Below are 26,653 nucleotides of genomic sequence, written 5' to 3'. Positions count from 1 at the left end.
AGGATCCTGATCGATTTCGATCAGGAATCCTGATCGAAATCTTGTCGACTAGAATGGAAAATTAGCTGCTAATTCGATCAGGATCCTGATCGATTTAGATCAGGAATCCTGGTTGATTTTGCATGACTTCTGGTCGATTTAAGTCAGAAAATTAGGAATAAATCCTGAGAAATTAAGAAAATTCCTTATAAATTCCTAGAAATTATGAATATTTTCTGGAAATTAGAAATGTAGATGTTTATATGTGATAAGATATGAGTATTTCAATTTTAATATGTCCAGAATAAAATATAGATAAGTGTGGTATTTTTCTGGTAATTTTTGGATTGTTATATGATTTTAAAATAATTTATAATTTAATAATTATTTTCGGAATAATTACAAAACAATTTTATAAAACAGGAAATCGTTCAACTTCAACCGTTTTTACAACCCGAAACTCTTCGGAAAATCCTTCCTAACCCAATCCGATCATTCAAAACATTTTCCGTATTTTAACTTTTTCGATCCGGATTACGGTTTGACCCATACGTGTCACGGCACACAATTTTCGATATTATAATCATTTTGATGAATCAACAAAACCCGTATTGTCAAGAGACGGGATATTATTACCTTATTATCGTATAAAGTGTTTTATAAGAAGCCCGGTTTGGATAATTATTCAATACAGGTATCAAATCGGATCGTTTTTACAGTTACTTAGCGGCTAAGCAACTAATTTATCGATCCAATACGATCCAACATGAACCAATATTCCATAAATATATATAGCCCCTTTCTTATTTCATTTTAATTCGTATAATCACAATCAATCAGTAAAAATATAGAATTTATAGAAAAACCCTAATTATTCGTTACGTTCTTGAAAGTCAAACCCACAAATGATGGTGTTATCAAATTCGGAATCAAGCGTGCAATATATCAAATCGAAGATCTCGAAAAGCTCTTTCATAATCAATCATCCATTTTAGTGCAGAAATCAAGGTAATTTTCTTATTTAATTAATTTATTTCGTATTAATTAAAGATTAAATTATGAAATTTTGTTCTTGATGTCGTTTGTGTGATTCGACTTCCTGCACCTTCCTGTATGTTTCTGGGCAGGGGAGGACGACGGCCAGCGAAGTGTCCACCGGTGCTCGTCGGAGCAGACAGTTGGGGGGGGATTACGTTTTCTACCCCTATAGTTTTCAAAAAATTTATATCCTGTATTTTAGTTTTAAAATCTACAAAAACAGGATTATGTTTTAATTGTTTTCAAAAAAATTATATTTTCATTTCATTTTTAAAATTCAGAAAATGTTTATTTATTTATTTTAAATTCAAAAAATTCTTTTAATTATTTATTTACTTAAAAATAAATTTGATTTATTTTATTAATTAATTTTAATTAGTTTTTAATTATTTTAATTAATCATTTAATTTAATATATATTGATTAATTAATTTAATTAATTATTAATTTATTTTAATTGATTTAATAATTAGATTTTATTATTTATTTGGATTAAAAATTCTGAAAAATAGTTTCGAGTTTTAAAATATTATTTTAAAATATTTTCAAGGCTCGATAATTGTTATAAAATCCTTTTACGGTCATATTCGGGTGTTCTAACCCTATTATTTAATTATAAAATGACTCGGAAACCCGTTTTAATTCCGAAAAATATTCAAAAATACGTATTAAATACCTGGAAAATTATTTTAACCCCGAATCTTCTTTGAATAATTATTTTAATTGAATACCTTACGTGCTACGTGTTATATGTGATCTGATTGATGCATAATATGACTATATGTGCATTGTTTGACTATTTTTGCTATAACTTTCAATCAGTACGTTGGATTTGGGTGAAACGAAGGGTAGTTAAAAGCTTATAACAAATAGAACAAGATGAGAATGGGTATTTATACATACATGTGATGTTTAACAGAGGAAGCAAGACGTAGAAAGGGAAAGCATGTAGTTAGTGAGTGGGAACCAATTGACAAGTATGAGTAAAGTAAAAGTGAATTGATAAGGCAAATGTTTCTGCTTTTCCTTTAATACAATTACAAGTATTCCTAATAGTTCTTGTTCTATATTGCAAGTACTTTGAAGTACTTAACCCTAAATCCTTATTTTTATTGATCTTGAGCCGCATGCCTGATTTCTTGTAAACCATTGATTGTTGAATTCTTGGATACAAACCACGCCTATATGATACTACTCAACAAATACATATCTACCACATACTGATTCTTGATATGAGATTATTTCACATACAAACCCATATGCCTTGTATAACAGAAGACCAATCCTTGTAACCCTTGATCCCCTGGTCTTTTACTTTCTGATTCTTTCCTTGAATGAAAGCTAATCTTTTTGATTTCCTTATTATACCTTCATGATATTATGAATCACCTTATGCTTCGAGATAAATGTTGTTTATGATTCAACTTATTGATTTACATTGCTTATCATATTGTTATTATAGAGGTGGATTGTTTTTAAATATGGACCAGATTCGTGGTCATAATAGGCCAATGTGTGCCTTGGATCCAGTATATAGAGCAAAGCTAGAAGCCTTGCTCAGGGTTAGTGCATGACTGATCAGTAACCTAACCTTGGTTTTTAAAATAAAAGTGAATATCTGGTTCTAATCATTAATTATCAAGAAACTTGATTCCTTATATCACTTCAATTGATCATTGTTTAATCTCAACGTTATCATTATGACTTGATGAGCTAGTTAGCTCACTCTTGCAAATCTGTTTATATTCTTTTCCTGTGAAAAAGGAAACTGTTGTTAGCGAGGATCCCCAGACAAGTACACGAGCTAGGTTTCAAGGTTGAGAGGGAATGAGCTAGAAGATGATGGTTGGATTAGTTTATGTTGATAGTTTGTAATAAAGTTTTAGTTCTGTTGTAAGATATATAAACTGGGATTTGGAACGTTTGTAATATAAATAAGGTTGTGGCTTATGGGCATACTTTAAACTGCTTTGATCCTTGGAATATGGTAAGTAGGGTCATTGCATATATTATTATATTCATAAACATCTTTAAATATGGTGTGTGTGTGTGTGTTGTGGACCCTAAACTTCTGATCCGGGTTTGGAGGGTGACACAAGTTTGGTATCAGAGCTAAGGTTTAAAGTCACTGCCACAAGTCTAGATTGTCGGGAATGGGTAGAGGGTTAAGATAAGGATAAAGAAATAGAGAAATAGAATGTCGGAAGATTCGTGATGAGATTCAAGATTCTTATTTAGGAGCGTAATTTTTAGATAGCAGCAATGGCAGATTCTTTCATCCCAATATCATTTGATCACTTGGAGCCTTCAGTCGGAAGACCGTCATCTGATCCACGTCCTGCTCTTCCACCGGTGTCTGTTAGTCGCTAAGCACGCGCTAATAATTCATGCAAGTATATGTGATTGCAAGTAATATAGAATTAATTCTAGTTCGTTCCCACAGAGACTAGTTAGACTAACTTTGTGATTTATGCACTTATACAACAATGATATGGCTATTATTCAATGCTAAGATGAATAACAATTGGGTTTTTATTATACAATTATTAATTATTGAGAATTATACTAGAGAACATAAATTAAGAGATTAAAGAGAGTTGAATATTATATAACACCAATAGCCTCTTCGTTCTTAACCTTGGCATGTAATGGTGATGACACTAATCAGATAACACGAAACTGATAAATGCCAATTTTCGTTGTACGAATACCATACTACCAGACATCCACAAAAGAGATAGAAGGTGAATAGATACCAATTATATTGAGACCCTATATGTCTATAGAATTTGACAACATAATGATTTAATGCACAAGTTATCTATCGTGATTACATAGGGCATGTAAGATGGATAAAATTACCTATGAATCATGCATAACAGTAAGACATGAACCTATGCTAGCATGGCAAGTTCTAAATCCTTAAATTCACTTTCGCTTCATTAAAGATTACCACGCTATCTTATAAGTTTGTGACGCTCATAAGACGAATAAGCACAACCAATATTAGGTTATCATACAATCACCACACACAAAGGTATTGAAACAAATTAACTAAATAAATCCATAAATAAATCCGCTAGAACCCCATGATAACGATTAGCCCAAAATCGGACTCATCATCAACGTGGGTTCCGATGAATGCATGGTATAATAAACGTAGTCTTTATACTGAATAAATAATAAACCAAGTATGAAACAAGAGTATAGGTTCACGAATAAGAAAACTAGCATCTAAAGTTACAATTTAGAACAAAGAATCACAAGTATAAACTAGGTCTTCTTCGCCATCATTGAATTTTACTAAAACGGTCTTCTTACGCCTTCTCCTTGTACTCTGGTATGTCTCCTTATAAAAAATGACCTTTATTTAGGTATATATAGCAGCCCATGCATAGTAGAAGTCCTCCAATCAAAAGCCCATAAGAATCAGGATTCATAAATCCCGACCCGGCGCGGGCGCGTGCTTAATCAGCACGGGCGTGCTGTGTCTCTGTACTTCGGGCGCGGCTGCGCGCTATGACAGCGCGACGCTATGACCTTCGGGAGAAAATTCCATTTTCTTCTTTTCCTACTGTAATGAGTTGGTCTTCATGAGCTTATTCCTTTGACACCATCCTAACACAATATTAGCATCAAATCAATGCTAATTCACCTGAATTCTGGATTAATGCCTGAAATGCAAAAACACTAGAAAACATATTAAAAAACCAACAACTTGAGAACAATAACACCAATTCAAAGCATAATGGAGCATTATAAAGTGTGATAAATGTAACACCCCCAGATCCGGGGTCGGGAATCGGGGTCGTCACGGTCTTTCTTTCCACAATATCACTTCACTTAATTAATAAATAACCTTATGCTATGACCCCACACTAACACACACTACAACCCATTATAGTCTCAGAGATGAAATTGAAATAAGTACAAGTCCTTGAATCCACAATTTAAAAGTTATTACAACCCAAAATGATTACTTGATAAATTTACAGTTAATTGCCATTATCTGCCACAAGTTATAATTATACAATATTTGGTTCCCAAAAGTAGAATCCCTGATCTACCAATAGATCTACCTCTGCAGCTATAGCAGCTACAACATCAACGGGAAGACGCGGGACGCTTCCCACGCGCTTGCGCTGGGTCTACTTGAGTCTGGCCATCTTTCCTAACTGTTGTTGTGTGATGAAGAAATGAAGCAAGAGTGAGCATTATAGCTCGCAAGATAATATATAGTGTAAACAATAATGCAAGTATCTAAATGGATATCTTACTAGAATCCTTTATCAAGTGTAAGGTAATTACTTACTGGATATAAGTTTTTAGGAAGATGAAGTTACCAATTACTTCATTATACTTATACCATTTTTAGAAATCTATTTGAACTATTACTATTCAAAGTATAATAAGTTTCAACAGGTCATCCCATAGATGAAACCACAAGCTAAGACTTGAATAGATTCAATCTTTGAAATATTTTTTTTAAAGGAAATGAAGTTACGAGATACTTCATTCAGTGGAAACACCATTACAACTGTTTGACCTGTCAATGTTTCGGCAACCACCCATTCGTAGCCTTTCGATCGAAAAGCTACGGGTAGTGTTGCAGAATTATCCAACTGGATGATGAACTCATTACGGGAGTTTGTCGTGCCAGGAAGACCACTTACGATGATCAGTCGCAGTAGTACAACCCCACCATTTTCTACATGTAGAGGAGAACCTGTCGGATTTACTTGTCAACCGAACACTGGACTCCTAAGGAATGGACCGTCTTAGCGGAACTTCCAAGCCATTTGGGCCAATATAATTAGGCTGGGCCGGCGCCACTCGACCACTTACGCCACTCCTAGTTCAGATGAAATCCATGACTCTGAAACGTAAAGCTCGTCCCCACTTTCCCCAAGTAGAAACTTGTTGATACGGCTCCACCAAGAAGTCATATCTAGTTGGAAAGGAAAACTCACCGATATCTCCCAGGCGATGCCTGTTAATGGATTAACTTGTTCCAAGAATTCTACTTCCCGAGTATTGGGTAAGTAATCAAAACTCTTTTATCAAAATAGCAACCTTGTTGCGAATATAAAACATACCACAGAGCCGGATCTCTCAGGTTTTGAGCGAATATTTAAATCCCCTTTGAAAGGAAGATCTTAAATAAATAAAAATGAGTTTTTTTTTGGGATCCGCTCTAACTTTTAAAATTCATTTTGAAGGCTCGCAAACATTTTTAAGGATGTTTGGAGTAATGCTGATTTAATAAAATAAATCAGTCCCAATATATTTGAAAATATCTGAATATTATTATTTAAATAATATTCCAATAAAGAATAATCTTTATAAAAATAATTGAAGTAGAAGTTTTAAAACTTATACTTGCAATGATTATTAAATAACAAAAGATATACTTATACGAAAGTACTATCTTTATTTGAATAATCAAAAGTAAGTTTGATTATCGACACATTATTCTTTAATAAAATAAAGAATAATAATTAGTAAATAATCAGAGTCATAAGTCCTCGAATGAATATTCAAATAATAATATTCACTAATAAAATAAACGGAGTCATAAGCCCTCGAATGAATTTTCAAAATAATATTCATTAATAAAATAAAGTTATCGAATAAACCTTATTCGAATAATAGTTTTAAAACCTATTCATATATATATATATATATATATATAAATATATATATTATACTCGGGAGCATCGACTCCCGGTTTTAGAAAAATGTTTACCTTTGGGTCCCCTATACTAAGGGTATATGCAAATTGCCGCTTATCTCTAGCATAGGTATTATCAACTGAATCAACAGATATATATATCAAGAATACGAAACAGGCATGCACATATACCATATCACATGCTACAATATATCGCAAGAATTTGCTAAATAACCATTATGCATCTATCACAAGATAATGCATGTACAAATGTATACATCACAACAACAGTATAACGAATAGAAAACTTGCCTGAGCGACTGGGGGCTAAAAATGGCTTGGGACGAGTCTGGTAACCTATAAACAACATATAAGTTGGAATTAAACCAAAGTCACTTATCAATCTATACTTTAACCAATTTAGACTCTAACGCTTGCTTTGCGCTTACTGATTCTCTTAAGTCGCTCGAGTACCCTCGGCTCCACCATTTTTAATAAATTAACCATTACGAGTTTTAAGGCGATTCTTTCGCGAGTGTCTTACGAACTGCCTAATACACTTTACATAATTGTTTCATACTCCAATTAGTCCTTTTTGGTCTTTAACCTATGTTTCAAAGTAAGGCGATGGGTAATGATTCGTTCGCGAAACGTCGTTACTTAAAACGGCCGTTTCTCCTAAACCGTACATCGGAATCAAACGAACTACATATCAAAATGAAGCTCGTAACATGAACTATCTAATCATGGTAATGGTCAAAACTAGCAGTGAGTTCACGGATCCTAATGTTAAGAACAAAAACAGCCTAAAGTAAATCAGACATTACGACGGCTATGTTTACGCGATTACCCAAATTTAAACCACTCCAAATCAACCCACAATCAATCCACAATCACAACCCAATCAAAATTCCATCCATAACTCACCATAACAGCCGCAACAACTCCATATTATCAATTTATACTATTCTTAAACTTGAATTTAAACTACACTTAAGTTCATTAATCAACAATCCAAGAACTACCACTCCAAAAACTTCACAAAATCAACTAATCTCTACATTTACAACTAGCAAGCCTCTCATGAATTATAACAACAAAACTAAACCTAATTACTCAAATAAAGTTAGGGTTTGGAGGGGTTATACCTTCCTTGAAGAGTGGAGAATCAAGTGAATAGCTTGGAATCACCCTTAAAGTCCTTACCCAAGCTTAATCTAAACAAAACTTCAAGAACAAAAAAATTAGTTCTTGAAAAACACTATTCACCATCTTCTTCCATGATTTTTAGGAAGAGATTGTGAATGATTTAGGAGCTCAAACTTATAGGATATCCATAACTATGCATAAGGAGTCTTAGATAATTACCTTGCAATTTAACAAAGCTTGGAACTTGATTTTTGAAAATTCTTTTCTTGAAATGATAAAAAAGCCGAGAGCTTTTCTTTGAAGAAAGGGAAGAGCTTTTGTGTTTTTGTGTTTTGTTTTGATTTGTTTTGGTTGGTTGATTTTTGATTTGTTTTGTTTTGTTACCTTTTTACCATGGTAATTTTTGTGTGGTTCTAATTCAACCAACAACACACTTTGCTTGGTCATGCTTATGTCACCATGTGATGTCACCCTCCCTCCTCTGTCCTCTTCTCATTGGTTTGATGACATCATCCTCACTAATCTCTTTGATTAGCTTTTAATTATTTGGCTAATGACCGCTGATCTGTTATACGGTTCGCTTAACTTTCGTTTTCGTTTATCGTTTGAGGGATCATACCCGGGATCTTATTACTTAGGTTTCCTTAACCTTTCTCAATACATTATATTCCTTTTTATGATCCTCTATTAAAATCCTTGAATTTAAATCCTTTTTATCCTGTTACCTTATACTCAATTCTTTCGATATCTGGTAGATTTTTGAGAAAAATCAAAAGGTTCAAATTTGGATTCTGACGATCTTTACATGCACTTATATATCATATAGAGTACCAATAAAATCTCAGAATATCCATAAAAGAACCCCTACATAGTGTGGCATGAACAGTTTTCTTATTCAGCAATATCAGCAAAAATACTATTCATAAGGGTTACAAAAAATTCAAAATTTTGGGGTTATTACAATAAATGCCACTCAATATACCCCCAAACTTGAATCGATGCTTTCCCTGAAGCATAAACAGACTCAAAGAACAAGAAATAAAAATGCATGAATGCAATTAAATGAATGGAACGATCCCCATAGAATAACTAAACCAATTAATAACCAACATCTCAACAAATGCAGTTATTCGCATAAAGATCAATCAAACCTTACAAATCAACTTACAAACCAGATACGTGCGTGTGTGCAAATGCTTACAGATATACCATCACAACTTGATCAATAATCATGACTCACTACTCATCAAAGCAATCATAAGGTTATAGATAAAATAAAAGCTAGACTCAAAATAACTTATAACACTTCAATTCTTATATTGGATTTTTACATGGATTCAAGCTTTTATGCACAACACATAAACAACACAAATATGCTTATTTTACCGTGCAATGAGTGAGGTCCACAAAAGACTTATACAATAGTACCCATGTAGCAAACGTTAGCTTAGCGGATCCCAGACTATAAAAGCCTTAGGTCACTAGGCACAAAGTCCCCTAAGAACTTAATAACTCGAGTACTAAAGAGCCCACTCGTCATCAATTATACATAACACTTATTTTTTTTCTTTTTTTCCCTTTTTTTCTTTTTTTTCACAAAATTTCTAAACGAGTGCGTTTCACTCCATCTCATTCAACCCTAGACTTCTCATATAAAATGAGCTGGCTACTAGCCATTTGACACCTAGCCACAACAACTAGCAATAAAATTCAATTTTCTCCAATTTTTTAAATATCCATGTTAATTTATTATTAAGAGAATATCCTAAATTCTAAATATAAAAAAGCGATTAAACCTCGACAAACACATAAACCATGACCATGATCTGGCCCTCAAGCAGCCTATAAGAGTTAGTAAAATACAAATGTCTCTTGCATACAAACCAATTCGATAAGACTTATCATCACTAAATATGACATCACTACACTAGCATCAATATCACAAATCAATCGGAACAATCATCTAAGGGATCATGTTGTTATGCAAATGCATGAAACTATATAAACAAACTATCATAAAAACTATAAAAATAAAAAAAACTACATGGCAAAAATATGCAACTATATGCACTAAACTATCATGAATATGCAAACTATATGCGACTCATACAAAGCATATTCCTTCAACTACTACCCCCAAACTTAAAATTTTCACTAGCCTCAGAGAAGGTAATAGTAAGGAATCAAGCATACCTACTCGGAATCAGGATCCTCACCCGTAACGGGTGGAGTGTCAGGCGTGTCTGGAGGTGGATAAACTGAGTCCTCACCAAATACTGGCCACTGAATGTCAACACATGTGGCTCAGAAAGCAGTCCCTAATTCCTGAGTGAGATCACGTGCAAACTAACTATGGATGTCATGTTTCGCATCCATCCTCCTCGCTAGACGCCTATACTGCGTTGTGCTCAAACCAGCTCCATCATCTGCTCCTGCTTCCTCCTGCTCTTGCTGCGATGGACCAGCCTCACCCAACTTAGCTCTCCAAGCTGCCTTGCTCGCCTATGTCGTGCCACCAGCATATGCCTGAGGAGCTGGCCTTCCACCTAGCAGATGGTCATAAGAATATCCAAGCCCCTTAGGATCGGGCTTCCCACCATACCACTCTATCATGTTCAGCAGCGTAGAACTGTTGATAGGAGCATTGGGAAGCTACAGCTGCTCATGTGCGGGCCAATGAACACCAACTTCCATGCACAGCTTCGTCACAATAGACGCATAGGGTATAGAACACGTAGTACCTCCTCGCAAGAACCTCAAAATACCTTGATGGATAACCATCCCCAAATCCATATAGTCGCCCTGAAGAATACCCCATAACAGATGAGCACACTCCATATTAATCTCATGCACATGGGATGATGGCATGATGTTAGCACAGATAATCAAATTCTAAGCACGTGCAAACCTGTTCATGCACGAAGCAGGAAATGTGGAATAATCAGTTGTACCCCTCTTGAACTTCCAGTGAGTCTCAGGCACACAAAAAGTAGCTACTATCAAATCCAAATCAAACTCCTTCGAAGTCTTCTCATTTCAAGTATACTGACCAGGCTTCTTCACGGGCTGCTCAATCACCCTCCTTATTGCCTCAGCACTGTACTCCACCGTCATCCCCCGAACCACAGTGAAACCATTCTTTACCGCCTTTACATTAGAATAAAACTCACGAACCACACTCATGGGCACAACAGCAGGTGCTTCACAAAAAACAACACATCCCATCTCCAAGATCATCTTCAACAACTTACCATCTTTCCCTGATGGCTGAAAACCACGCTCCTTGGCTATAGGCTTTGAGAGAAGCCTCGTATACTCCACTTCAGCCTCGGGAGTTGAAAACATTGGCCTCACACCACCTGCACTCGAAGAATCAGTGGTGTTGTTGCTTATTTGAGTTCTTTGTCTCTTTGGTGCCATTAGGATTGAATAAGAGAGAATAAGAGATAAGTGTTTGAGCGAAAATTGTGTTTGAGAATTTGAAAAGTGATGGAAAAGTTTGTCTATAAGTGTGTGTATATGTAGGAGGTTAGAAGAGAATTAGATATGGAATAGAAGTAGAAATTGATTATGGGAATAGTGGGAATAATGGGTTTCATTTGGAGAGGGCAATTTGGGACGTGGAAAAGTAAAAATCGGGTGGAAATTGATTTTCTATTAAAAACCCTGACTTTCTCTTCACAAACTGCCTTTTATTTTTTTCTGGAACAAGGACCCGGCACGGCCGCGCGCTAGACCCGCGCGGGCGCGCTCACTTTCTGCCAAATCAGCGCGACCGTGTGCTAGATCAGCAAGGGCGCACTCAGTTTCTGGAATTCCAGCGCGGTCGTGCTCTAGATCAGCGCGGGCGTGCTCAGCTTTTGAAGTTGGCCCTGAAATTTTCTGTTTTTCTGATTTTTTTGTGTTTTTCTCCTTTCTCCTTGCTTTCTTTATCTACTAATGTACATCAAACTTGGGTTGCCTCCCAAGAAGCACTTGTTTTACGTTGTTAGGTTGACGTAGAAATGCGAGATCAAACGGACAATAAAATGGCACTAACCACCTCTCGATTTGTCGTGTTACCCTAGTAATGCTTCAACCTTTGACCATTTACCTTGAATACTTGGCCTATATCATTCTTAAAAATCTCTACTGCTCCATGTGGAAACACAGTTTTGATAACAAATGGCTCCAACCATCTTGACTTCAACTTCCCAAGAAAAAGACGGAGACGAGAGTTGAACAAAAGAACTTGTTGCCCCGGCGCAAATGATTCGAGCACTAAACCCCTATCGTGCCACCTCTTGACTTTCTCCTTATACATTTTTTTGTTTTCATATGCTTGAAGTCGAAACTTGTCGAGTTAATTTAATTGAAGAATCCTCTTCTTTTTAGATGCATCCAAGTCCAGATTCACATTCTTCAAAGCCCAATACACTTTATGCTCTAGCTCCACCGGCAAATGAAACCCCTTACCATAAACCAACTGAAATGGTGACATTCCTAACAAAGTCTTGTATGCTGTTCTATACGCCCAAACAGCTTTATCAAGCTTCAAAGACCAATCTTTTCTCGATGGACACACAACTTTCTCTAAAATGCGATTGATCTCTCTATTAGATACCTCATCTTGACCATTCATCTGAGTATGATAAGCCGTAGCAATGTGATGATTCATATTATATCTTTGCATCATAGCAGTGAACTTACGATTATAAAAATGTGACCCCTCATCACTGATTATGACTCTCGGAGTTCCAAATCTTTTTAATATCTGTGAAGAAAATTAAGCACCACTTTCGCATAGTTCGTTGGAAACGCCTTAACTTAAACCCATTAGGACACATAATCAACCGCCAACAAGATATACTGATTGTTACAAAATGAGACAAATGGCCCCATGAAGTTAATTCCTCAAACATCGAAGACTTCAACCTCGAGAAGCACATTAAGAGGCATCTCATCCCTCTTAGACATATTACCCACACGTTGACATCGATCACATTTCAAAACAAACTGATTAGTATCTTTAAACAAAGTCGGCCAAAAGAAACCTGCTTGAAGAATACGAGTTGCTTTCTTTTCTCCACCATAATGTCCTCCATAAGCCGTTGAGTGGCAATCTCGCAAGATCCCCCCCGTTTCGCTATAAGGAATACATCCCCTTATCGATTTGGTCAGCTCTTTGTCAAAAAAGAAATGGCTCATCCCATATATACCACTTCACTTCATGTAGAAACTTCTTCCTTTGAGCATACGACAAGTCGGGAGGCATGATATTACTCACAATGTAGTTCACAATGTTTGTAAACCACGTTTCTTCCTGTTGCACTCCAAACAGCTGCTCATCGGGAAAAGACTCATTTATTAACGTCTTATCCAGTGAAGTTGCACTTGAATCCTCTAAACGAGAGAGATGATTAGCGACTTGATTTTCAGTTCCTTTTCTATCCTTGATCTTTAATTCAAACTCTTGAAGTAAAAGAACCCATCGAAACAACCTAGGCTTCGAGTCCTTCTTTGAGACAAGATATCGAATTGCGGCATGATCAGTGAAAACTATCACCTTCATCCCAAGCAGATAAGAGCGAAATTTCTCAAAACCGTATACAATAGCCAAAAGTTCTTTCTCCATAGTAGTATAATTCAGTTGAGCTCCATTTAGGGTCTTACTAGAATAGTAGACCACATGAAATATGTTGTTTTTTCCCTGCCCAAGTACTGCTCCAACTGCATAGTCACTTGCATCGCACATTATTTCAAACGGTTCACTCCAATCAGGTGCAGTTATGACAGGTGCCGTGATTAAACTCTTCTTTAAAAACTCAAAAGCAGCCAAGCACTCGTCATCAAACTTAAATGGGACATCCTTCTCCAGATGATTGCATAAAGGTTTAGAAATTTTTGAGAAGTCCTTGATGAACCGCCTGTAGAAGCCCGCATGACCAAGACAACTGCAAACTCCCTTAATAGAAATTGGTGCTGGAAGATTTTTGATGACCCCCACTTTGGCTTTGTCCACCTCAAGACCCTTACTAGAGACTTTGTGCCCAAGAATAATGCCCTGTCGCACCTTAAAGTGACATTTCTCCCAATTGAGAACCAGATTGGTCTCAACACACCTCTTGAGAACGTCGCCTAGATTCTACAAGCACTCATCAAATGAATTGCCAAACATAGAGAAATCGTCCATGAACACCTCTACATTCTAACCAATCATGTCAGAGAAGATAGCCATCATGCATCTCTGAAATGTGGTCGGTGCTCCACATAACCCCAAAGAAACCCTTCTAAAGGCGAAAGTACCAAATGGACAAGTGAAAGTAGTCTTCTCCTGATCTTCTGGAGCAATGAAAATTTCATTATAGCTCGAATAGCCATCTAGAAGACAATAGTACTCATGCTTAGCCAACCCTGTCAAGCATCTGATCAATATATAGTAGAGGAAAGTGATCTTTTCTTGTGGCCTTGTTCAGCTTCCTGTAATCCATGCAAACTCTCCAACCCGTGACTGTTCGAGTAGAAATGAGCTCATTCTTCTCATTAGCAATGACTGTGATACCTCCTTTCTTCGGTACACACTGAACTGGACTCACCCAAGAACCGTCAAAAATGGGATAGATGATCCCTGCATCTATAGTCCTTTCTTTGGTAAGAATTTCCTTCTTCATAACCTCTTTTATGATCGGATTTAGCCTTCTCTATTGCTCAATAGTAGGCTTGCTTCCTTCCTCTAGCAGAATTTTGTGCATGCAAAATGAAGGGTTGATTCCCTTGATATCTACTATATTCCAACCAATTGTCGATTTGAATTCTCTAAGAATTCTCAAAAGCTTCTCCTCGTTGCTACCTGAAAGGTCAGATGCAATAATAACAGGCAAAGTAGATGCATCACCTAAAACGCATACCTCAAATGTTCAGGTAAAGGCTTAAGCTCAAGAGTAGGAGCTTCCTCAATAGATGGCTTAAGAATTTTAGGAGCTTTGTTCAGGTCCTCCATTCCAAGACATTTAAAAGCCATATATCTTCCTCTTCCAGGGAGAATCATTCATAAATTGCAACTGCTTATCCCCTTCATCATCTTCACTATCAGAATTCCCCAACAAGGCCTTCTCTATGGCTCAGACCTTAGCAATTGATCAAGTTCTGAAGTAACTACATAATCAACCAACTCCACCTTTAAGCACTCCTCATTTTCCGAAGGGAACTTCATCGCATTGAACACATTAAAAGTGACATCCTGATCCAACACTCACATGGTTAGCTCACCTTTCTGCATATCAATCAAGGTTCGGCCAGTCGCCAAGAAAGGTCTTCCCAAGATTATGGAAATCTTCTTATCCACCCCGAAATCAAGAACTACAAAATTAGCAGTATGATTTTGTCCACCTTGACCAAAATATCCTCAACAATGCCTCGTGGATAAGTAATAGAACAATCGGCCAACTGTAACGTCATATAAGCAGGCTTTGGATCCGGTAAGTCCAACTTCTTGAAGATTGACAAAGACATCATATTGATGCTAGCTCCCAAGTCACATAAGCATTTTTTAAATGACACCTTTCCAATGGTTCATGGAATAGTGAAGCTTCCAGGATCTTTAAGCTTCGGAGGCAACTTCTATTACATCACAGCACTGTATCCTCCATGAGAGCAACTGTCTCTAAGTCATCAAGCTTCACCTTCCGAGAGAGAATACTTTTCATAAACTTTGCATAACTAGGAATTTGTTCAAGAGCTTCAGCGAAAGATATGTTGATGTGAAGCTTCTTGAACACCTCCGGAAACTTCTCAAACTTCTTATCCAGCTTTTTCTTCTGTAGCCTTTTAGGAAAATGAGGTGGAGGATAGATCTGTTTCACCCATTTATTAACCTTAGGAGGAGTGTGCTCAACAGTAGTCTTCCTTGGTTCCACTTCTACTTCCTTCTGCGGTTCTTCTTCTTCAGCCTCAACTTCAGAATCTGGCATCTTATCCTTTTCAGGATTTGCAACCTTACCAGACCTCAATGTAATTGCTGTAACATGCTCCTTAGCTTCCTTCTTGCCTAGCACTTCAGTATCGCTTGGAAGTGTGCTAGGTTGACGATTTAGTAGTGCATTAGTAATCTTCCCAATCTGATTCTCCAAGGTCTTGATAGAAACAACTTGGCTCTTGCATATGAGCCTTAACTCCTCCAATTTAGATTTTTCATTAGCTTGTCGTAACTGCTGAAGTTGAAGTTGTTGCCTAGGGGCATATTGCGGTTGCTGAAAACCAGGAGGGTTATACTGCTTTGCTGTTTATGGCTGATAAGGTTATTGCACTGCATTCTGGTTGTTGCTCCAGCTCAAGTTAGGATGATTGCAGTTATTGGGATGATAAGTGGCTGGAGCTTGTTGCTGTGATCTCTGAAAGTTGCTCATAAATTAAGCTGATTCGCTAGAAATAGCACACTGCTCAGTTTCATGTGCCCCTGTACAAAGCTAACACACACTAGTGATTTGATTAACTCCATAATTAGCCAAAGAGTCCACTTTCATCGTCAAAGCTTGAAGTTGAGCAGCTATAGTAGTAGCTGTATCCACTCCAGAATTCCTACTACCTTGCCTTGCAACATTCTTTGTGTAGGATTCTGGTATTCATTCGCAATCATTAGCTCAATCAACTCATTAGCTTCATTTTAGGTTTTAGCCCATAAGGCTCCACTAGACGCTGCATCGAGCATAGGTCTAGATTGTGCGCCTAAACCATTGTAGAAACAGTTTATAATCATCCAATCATGAATGCCATGGTGTGGGAACTTCCTTAACATCTCTTTATATCGATAGCAAGTCTCATACAGAGATTCTCTAGTTTGCTGTGCAAACTGAGTAAGAGCATTTCTAATTGCAGTAATCTTCGCCATAGGAAAGAATTTCGTGAGAAACTTTTATGCAAGATCCTCCCATTTGGTGATAGACCCTGGTGGTAGAGAATATAACCAGCACTTTACTTTATCCCTCAGAGAGAATGGGAAGAGTCGCAGCTTGATAGCATCTTCAGTCACCATATTGACTTGAAAGTGTCGCAGAGCTCGATGAAATCCCTGATGTGCATGTTGGGGTGTTTTGTAGGAGAACCCCCAAAATGAAGCGAGTTCTGTATCATCTGAATTGTGCTCGACTTGATCTCAAAAGTGTTATCCGAGATTGCTGGTCTGATGATGCTCGACCTGAATATCATTAATCTTAGGTTGAGAATAGTCCATCAAAGCCTTAGGTATTTCTGCTTGATCTCTCATCACTACGAAAGCTGGTTCTTCGACTTTCTCTTCTTCTTCTACTTTCTCTTCATCCCCAAAAACTTCCCTTCAAATCACTACAGCTTCCTCCTTGGCTTGATCCAGAGTTCTCTTACGAGCCCGCGAACGCATATGCATACACGCTCGCTAGAGTACCTGAAACACGACAAGGAAAACAGTAGGTAAGTAACAATGCCCGAGTCAATTTAACGATCACTAATGACAAACACATAAACTAAAAGTTAACACTGAGTCCCCAACAGCGGTGCCAAAAACTGGTTAGTCGCTAAGCACACGCTAATAATTCACGCAAGTATACACGATCGCAAGTAATATAGAATTAATTCTAGTTTGTTCCCACAGAGACTGGTTAGATTAACTTTGTGATTTATGCACTTATGGAACAATAATATGGCTATTATTCAATGCTAAGATGAATAACAATTAGGTTTTTCTTATTCTATGATTAACTATTGAGAATTATACTAGAGAACATAAACTAAGAGATTAAAGAGAGTTGAATAATATATATAACAGAAATATAGGAATTTAACTTCATTAAATACTTCATTCAATAGCCTCTTCGTTCTTAACCATAGCATGTAATGGTGATGACACTAATCAGATAACACGAAACTGATAAATGCCAACTTTCGTTGTACGAATACCATACCACCAGACATCCACAAAAGAGATAGAAGCCGAATAGACACCAATTATATTGAGACCCTATATATCTATAGAATTTGACAACATAATGGTTTAATGCACAAGTTATCTATCTAGATTACATAGGGTAAATAAGATGGTTAAAATTGCCTATGAATCATGCATAACAGTGACACATGAACCTATGCTAGCATGACAAATTCTAAATCCTTAAATTCATTTTCACTTCATTAAATATTAACACACTATCTTATAAGTTCGCGACGCTCATAAGACGAATAAGCACAACCAATACTAGGTTATCATACAATCACCACACACTAAGGCATCAAAATAAATTAACTAGAGTAATATATAAATAAATCCGCTAGAACCCCACGATAACGATTAGCCCATAATCAAACTCATCATCAATGTGGGTTCCAATGAAAGCATGGTATAATAAACGCAGTCTTTATACTGAATAAATAATAAACCAAGTACGAAACAAGAGTATAGGTTCACGAATAAGAAAACTTGTTGAGTGGCATTTATGACACTTTATTACGCTCCGTAAAGTTTTGAGCTGGTGTAATTGTACTCAAGTTATTGGTATTTTAATGTGGTTTCTAGTTTTTTTGCATTTTTAGGAATTATCTAGGTAATCAGGTGAATTAGCATTATTTTGGTGCTAATTTGGTGTTAAGCTGGTGTTGGAATAAAAACTCTTGAAACGCCGGCTCAATTCAGCAAGAAAATGAAGAAATCAGAAGTTGATCCTGGGAGTCAATGCGCCCGCGCTGTAATAGCGCACGGCCGTACCCAAAGTCTAGAAACTCAGCGTGCCCGTGCTGGTGAAGCGCGCGGTCGCGCCAGGTCGAATTCAAAGAATCTTGGTTCTAATGGGCTTTTGATCCAAATGACTTTTACTCTGCATGGGGCTGCTATATATGCATAATTAAGTTTGTTTTTCAAAAGAGACACATCAGAGAGCAAAGAGAAGGAATAAAGAAGGTCATTTTAGCACAATTCAACTGAGGCAAAGAATACCTAGTTTTAACTTGTGATTCTTTATTTAAGTTGTAATGTTGGATGCTAGTTTTCTTGTTCTTAGACCTATACTCTTGTGTTATACTTTTTTTATTATTCGTTTATAAAGACTATGTTTATTATACCATGCTTTCATCGGAACCCACGTTGATGATGAGTCTGATTATGGGCTAATCGCTATTGTGGGGTTTTAGCGGATTTATTTATGGATTTCTTTAGTTGATTTGTTTCGATGCCTTAGTGTGTGGTGATTGTATGACAACCTAGTATTGGTTGTGCTTATTCGTCTCATGAACGTCGCGAACTTATAAGATAGCTTGTTAATTATTAATGAAGCAAAAGTGAATTTAAGGGTTTAGAACTTGCCATGCTAGCATAGGTTCATGTGTATTTGTTATGCATGATTCGTAGGTAATTTTAACCATCTTACTTGCCCTATGTAATCACGATAGATAACTTGTGTATTAAACCATTATGTTGTCAAATTTTATAGACATATAGGGTCTCAATATAATTAGTGTCTATTCAACTCAACTTCTATCTATTTTATGCATGTCTGGTAGTATGGTATTCATACAATAAAAGTTGGTGGTTATCAGTTTAGTGTTATCTGATTAGTGTCAACACCATTACATGCTAAGGTTAAGAACGAAAAGACTGTTTAATGAAGTACTTAATGAAGTTAGAGTCTAATTGTTAGTTTAAATCTTAGTTATAAAATAATCTCAATATGTTAATCGTCTTAGCATTGAATAATAGCCATATCATTGTTACATAAATGCATAAATTACAAACTTAACCTAAACCAATCTCTGTAGGAACGGATCTGATTTATATCTTATACTACTTGCGAACGCGTATACTTGCGTGAATTTTAGCGCGTATTTAGCGACTAACAAGTTTTTAACGCCGCTTCCAAGGACTCGGTGTTAATTTTTAGTTTATGTGTTTGTCATCGGTGGTCATTAAAGTTCATTGACTCGAACATTGTTACTTATCTGTTTCCTTGTCTTATTTTAGGTACTCTAGCAAGCGTGTATGCATACGCGTTTACGGTATCATAAGAGAACTCTAGATAAAGCCGAGGAAGAAGTTGTAGTGGTTCGAAGGGAAGTTTTTTAGGAGGAAGAGAAGGTAACAGAAGAAGAGAAAATTGAGTAACCAGCTTTAGTAGTGATGGGAGATCAAGCAGAAATTCATAAGGCTTTGATGGACTATTCTCAGCCTAAGATCAATGATATTCAGTCAAGCATCATCAGACCAGCCATTTCGGTTAATGCTTTTGAGATCAAGTCAAGCACGATTCAGATGATACAGAACTCAGTTCAGTTTCGGGGTTCTCCTACTGAAGACCCCAACATGCACATCAGGGATTTCATCAAGATCTGGGACACTTTCAAGTTCAATGGTGTGACTGAAGATGCTATTAAGCTACGACTCTTCACATTCTCTCTGAGGGATAAAGCAAAGTGTTGGTTACATTCTCTACCACCAGGGTCTATCACCACATGGGAGGATCTGGCTCAAAAGTTTCTCACTAAATTCTTCCCTATGGCGAAGATTGCTGCAATCAGGAATGCTCTTACTCAGTTTGCTCAGCAAACTGGTGAATCTCTGTGTGAGGCTTGGGATCGATATAATGAGATGCTAAGGAAGTTCCCACACCATGGCATGCTTGATGGGATGATTATAAACTATTTTTATAATGGATTGGGTGCTACTTCTAGACCCATGCTCGATGTAGCATCAGGATGAGCCTTGTGGGCTAAGAGCTACAGTGAAGCTTATGAATTGATTGAACTGATGGCTGCTAATGAATACCAGAATCCTTCTCAGAGACTAACTCAGGGAAAAGTAGCAGGAATTATGGAGTTGGATGCAGCAACTGCTACAGCTTCCCAACTTAAGGATTTAACGATGAAGGTGGACACTTTGGCCAATTATGGAGTTAACCAAATCACTTGTCTGTGAGCTTTGTGCTGGTGCCCATGAGACTAATCAGTGTGATATTTCTAGTGAATCAGCTCAGTTCGTGAGCAATTTTCAGCGATCGCAACAACCTGTGCCAACCACTTATCATCCCAACAACCGAAATCATCTTAATTTCAGCTCGAGCAACGCTCAGAATACGGTTCAACAGCCTTATCAGCAGTACCCAGCCAAGCAGTACAACCCCCTAGTTTTCAGCATCCGTAATATGCACCAAGGCAGCAACTTCAGCTGCAACAAGCTAATGAAAAATATGAATTAGAGGAGTTAAAGCTTATGTGCAATAGTCAATCTATTTCTATCTAGACCTTGGAAAATCAAATTGGACAAATTGCCAATGCCTTGCTAAATCGTCAACTTGGTACATTACCCAGTGTCACTGAAGTTCCAGGAAAGAGGGAAGCTAAGGAGCATGTAAAGGAAATCACTTTGAGGTCTGGAAAGGTTGCGAATCTCGAACAAACTCAAGTTTCGAATGAAGAAGCTGAGGCTGATGAAGAAGTAGAGCAGTAGGAAGTAGAAGTGGAATCAAGGAAGACTATTGTTGAGCATACTCCTCCTGAGGGTAGTACAGGGGAGAAATAGATCTATCCTCCAACGCCTTTTCCTAAGCGGTTGCAGAAGAAAGAGCTGGATAAGAAATTTGAGAAGTTTCTGGAGGTGTTCAAGAAACTTCATATCAACATACCTTTCGTTGAGGCACTTGAGCAGATGCCTAGTTACGCAAAGTTTATGAAGGGTATACTCTCTCGGAAAGTGAAGCTAGATAAGTTAGAGATTATCGCTCTCACGGAGGAATGCAGTGCTGTGCTGCAACAAAAGTTCCCTTCGAAGCTTAAAGATCCAGGAAGCTTCACTATTCCATGCACTATTAGAAAAGTGTCCTTTGACAGATGCTTATGTGACTTGAGAGCTAGCATCAATCTGATGCCTTTATCAATCTTCAAGAAGTTGAATTTGCCTGATCCAAACCAGACTTATATGACTTTACAGTTGGCCGACTGTTTTATTACATATCCGCGAGGTATTGTGGAGGATGTCTTGGTCACGGTTGATAAACTCATCTTCCCTTCCGATTTTGTAATTCTTGATTTCGAGAAGGATAAGAAGATTCCCATAATTTTGGGAAGACCTTTCTTGGCAACTGGCCGAACCTTGATAGATATGCAAAAGGGTGAGCTTACAATGCGAGTGTTGGATCATGATGTAACTTTTAATGTGTTCAATGCTATAAAATTTCTATGGAAAATGAGAAGTGCTTAAAAGTGGAGATGCTCGATTTTGTGGTAACTTCAGAACTTAATTAATTGCTAAGGTCTGATTCCTTAGAGAAGGCCTTGTTGGGGAATTCAGATGGTGAAGATGACGAATGTAAAGAACAATTACAATATTTTAATGCTTCTCCCTGGAAGAGGAAGATTAATATGCCTTTTGAATCTCTTGGAATGGAGGAATTAAACAAAGCTCCTAAATGCCTCAAGACATCTATTGAGGAAGCTCCCACTCTTGAGCTTAAGCCTTTACCTGAACATTTGAGGTATGCATTTTTAGATGATGCATCTAATTTGCCTGTTATTATTGTATCTGACCTGTCAGGTAGCGATGAGGAGAAGCTTTAGAGGATTCTAAGAGAGTTCAAATCGGAAATTGGATGGACCATAGCAGATATTAAGGGAATCAACCATTCTTATTGTATACATAAAATTCTGCTAGAGGAAGGTAGAAAGCCGACGGTTGAGCAGCAAAGAAGACTTAATCTGATCATGAAGGAAGTAGTGAAGAAGGAAATTCTTAAGTGGCTAGATGCGGGGATTATTTATCCCATTTCTGATAGTTCTTGGGTGAGTCTAGTTCAGTGTGTACTGAAGAAAGGAGGTATCACGGTTGTTGCTAATGAGAAGAATGAGCTCATCCCTACTCGAATAGTCACGGAATGGAGAGTTTGTATGCACTACAGGAAGCTGAACAAGGCCACGAGGAAGGATCACTTCCCTTTACCTTTCATTGACCAGATGTTTGACCGATTGGCTGGTCACGAGTACTATTGTCTTCTGGACGGCTATTCGGGTTACAATCAGATTTGTATCGCTCTAGAAGATCAGGAGAAGACTACCTTCACTTGTCCATTTGGTACTTTCGCCTTCAGATGAGTTTCTTTTGGTTTGTGTTGTGCACTAGCCACATTTCCGAGATGTATGCTGGCCATCTTTTCTGATATGATTGGTCAGAATGTGGAGGTGTTCATGGATGACTCCTCTGTATTTGGAGATTCTTTTGACGAATGCTTGCAGAATCTTGGACATGTTCTCAAGAGGTGTGTTGAGACCAACTTGGTTCTCAATTGGGAGAAATGTCACTTTATGGTGCTATAGGGCATTATACTTGGGCACAAGGTTTCTAGTAAGGGTCTTGAGGTAGACAAAGCCAAGGTGGGGGTCATTGAAAATCTTCCTCCACCTATTTCTGTAAAGGGAATTCGTAGTTTCCTTGGTCATGCAGGTTTCTATAGGCGTTTCATCAAGGACTTCCCTAATATTTCGAAGCCATTGTGCAGTTTGCTAGAGAAAGATGTCCCTTTCAATTTCGATGATGAGTGCCTTGCCACTTTTGAGACATTAAAGAAGAATTTAATCACGGCACCTGTCATAACTGCACCTGAATGGAATGAACCTTTTGTGATGATGTGCGATACAAGTGACTATGTAGTGGGAGTAGTTCTTGGGCGGAGAAAGAACAACATATTTCATGTGGTCTACTACGCTACTAAGACCTTGAATGGTGCTCAACTGAATTATACTACTGCGGAGAAAGAACTTTTGGCTATTGTCTAAGGTTTTGAGAAATTTCAATCTTATCTACTTGGGAGTAAAGTGACAGTTTTCACTGATTAAATGGACTCGAAGCCGATATTGATTAAATGGGTTCTTTTACTTCAAGAATTTGAATTAGAGATCAGGGATATAATGGGGACTAAAAATCAAGTCGCTGACCATCTATCTCGATTAAAAAACCATAATGCTACTTCACTGGATAAGACATTGATAAATGAGTCTTTTCCTGATGAGCAGTTGGTTGGAGTGCAAGAGGAAGAACCATGGTTCGCAGACATTGTGAACTACCTTGTGAGTAATGTCATGCCTCCCGACTTATCATACGCTCAAAGGAAGAAGTTTCTGCATGAAGTGAAGTGGTATATATGGGATGAGCCATTTCTTTTTTGTCAAGGAGCTGACCAAATCATCAGGAGATGTATTCCTTATAGCGAAATGGGGGGATCTTGTGAGATTTCCACTCAACGGCTTATTGAGAACACTATGGTGGAGAAAAGATAGCAGCTCGTATTCTTCAAGCAAGTTTCTTTTGGCCGACTTTGTTTAAAGATGCGCATCAGTTCATTTTGAAATATGATCGATGTCAACGTGTGGGTAACATGTCTAAGAGGGATGAGATGCTTCTTAATGTGCTTCTCGAGGTTGAAGTCTTCGATGTTTGGGGAATTGACTTCATGGGCCCATTTAACAATCAGTACATCTTATTGGCAGTTGATTATGTGTCGAAATGGGTTGAAGTTAAGGCGTTGCCAACGAACGATGCGAAGGTGGTGCTTAATTTTCTTCACAAGCAGATATTCACAAGGTTTGGAACTCAAAGAGTCATAATCAGTGATGAGGGGTCGCATTTTTGCAACCGCAAGTTTTCTATGATGCAAAGGTATAATGTGAATCATCGCATTGCTACGGATTATTATCTGTAACACCCCCAGATTCGGGGTCGGGAATCCGGGTCGACACGGTCTTTCTTTCCACAATATCACTTCACTTAATTAATAATAAATAACCTTATGCTATGACCCCACACTAACACACAACACAACCCGTTACAGTCTCAGAGATGAAATTGAAATAAGTACAAGTCCTTGAATCCACAATTTAAAAGTTATTACAACCCAAAATGATTACTTGATAAATTTACAGTTAATTGTCATTATCTGCCATAAGTTATAATTATACAATATTTGGTTCCCAAAAGTAGAATGCCTGATCTACCAATAGATCTACCTCTGCAGCTATAGCAGCTACAACATCAATGGGAAGACGCGGGACGCTTCCCACGCGCTTACGCTGGGTCTGCTTGAGTCTGGCCATCTTTCCTAACTGTTGTTGTGTGATGAAGAAATGAAGCAAGAGTGAGCATTACAGCTCGCAAGATAATATATAGTGTAAACAATAATGCAAGTATCTAAATGGATAACTTACTAGAATCCTTTATCAAGTGTAAGGTAATTACTTACTGGATATAAGCTTAAAGGAAGATGAAGTTACCAATTACTTCACTATACTTATACCCTTTTTAGAAATCTACTTGAACTACTACTGTTCAAAGTATAATAGGTTTCAAAAGGTCATCCCATAGATGAGACCACAAGTTAAGACTTGAATAGATTCAATCTTTGAGATATTTTTAAAGGAAATGAAGTTACGAGATACTTCATTCAATGGAAACACCATTAAAACTGTTTGACTTTGTCAAAGCTTCGGCAACCACCCATTCGTAGCCTTTCGATCGAAATGCTCTAGGTAGTGTTGCAGAATTGTCCAACTGGATGATGAACTCATTACGGTATTTTTGTCGCGCCTAGAAGACCACTTACGATGATCAGTCGTAGTAGTGCAACCCCACCATTTTCTACATGTAGAGGAGAACCTGTCGGATTTACTTGTCAACCGAACACTGGACTCCTAAGGAATGTACCGTCTTGCGGAACTTCCAGGCCATTTGGGCCAATATAATAAGGCCGGGCCGGCGCCACTCGACCACTTACGCCACTCCTAGTTCAGATGAAATCCATGACTCTGAAACGTAAAGCTCATCCCCACTTTCCCCAAGTAGAAACTTGTTGATACGGCTCCACCATGATGTCAAATCTAGTTGGAAAGCAAAACTCACCGATATTTCCCAGGCGATGCCTGTTAATGGATTAACTTGTTCTAAGAATTTTACTTCCCGAGTATTGGGTAAGTAATCAAAACTCTTTTATCAAAATAGCAACCTGGTTGCGAATATAAAACACACCACAGAGCTGGATCCCTCAGGTTTTGAGCGAATATTTAAATCCCCTTTGAAAGGAAGATCTTAAATATATAAAAAATTGAGTTTTGGGGTCCGCTCTAACTTTTAAAATCATTTTGAAGGCTCGCAAACATTTTTAAGAATGTTTGGAGTAGTGCTGATTTAATGAAATAAATCAGTCCCAATTTATTAGAAAATATCTGAATATTATTATTTAAATAATATTCTCATAAAGAATAATCTTTATAAAAATAATTGAAGTAGAAGTTTTAAAACTTATACCTGCAACGAATATTAAATAACCAAAGATATACTTATACAAAAGTACTATCTTTATTTGAATAATCAAAAGTAAGTTTGATTATCGACACATTATTCTTTAATAAAATTAAGAATAATAATTAGTAAATAATCGGAGTCATAAGTCCTCGAATGAATATTCAAATAATAATATTCATTAATAAATTAAGCGGAGTCATAAGTCCTCGAATGAATATTTAAAATAATATTCAATAATAAAATAAACGGGGTCATAAGCCCTCGAATGAATATTAAAAATAATATTCAATAATAAAATAAACGGGGTCATAAGCCCTCGAATGAATATTCAAAATAATATTCATTAATAAAATAAGGTTATTGAATAAACCTTATTTGATTCATAGTTTTTAAAACTATTCATATATATATATAAATATATATATATATATTATACTCGGAAGCATCGACTCCCGGTTTTAGAAAAATGTTCACCTTTGGGTCCCCTATACTAAGGGTATATGCAAATTACCGCTTATCTCTAGCATAGGTATTATCAAC

At 37.1% G+C, this 26,653-nt stretch overlaps 2 non-coding genes across 2 annotated transcripts; one reads left to right on the top strand and one right to left on the bottom strand.

The window, feature by feature from the left end:
• Positions 1–16,580: 16,580 nt before the first annotated feature.
• Positions 16,581–16,687, top strand: LOC141662886 (small nucleolar RNA R71). Its single transcript, XR_012550988.1, has one exon. It is a non-coding gene; the product is annotated as a small nucleolar RNA R71 (small nucleolar RNA).
• Positions 16,688–20,341: 3,654 nt separating this feature from the next.
• Positions 20,342–20,448, bottom strand: LOC141663238 (small nucleolar RNA R71). The gene has a single exon (XR_012551316.1). It is a non-coding gene; the product is annotated as a small nucleolar RNA R71 (small nucleolar RNA).
• Positions 20,449–26,653: the final 6,205 nt, after the last annotated feature.

The sequence above is a fragment of the Apium graveolens genome, chromosome 5 (genome assembly GCF_009905375.1).
Source record: "Apium graveolens cultivar Ventura chromosome 5, ASM990537v1, whole genome shotgun sequence".
Classification (NCBI taxonomy): Eukaryota; Viridiplantae; Streptophyta; class Magnoliopsida; order Apiales; family Apiaceae; genus Apium; species Apium graveolens.
This window is presented reverse-complemented; position numbering and strand designations above follow the sequence as displayed.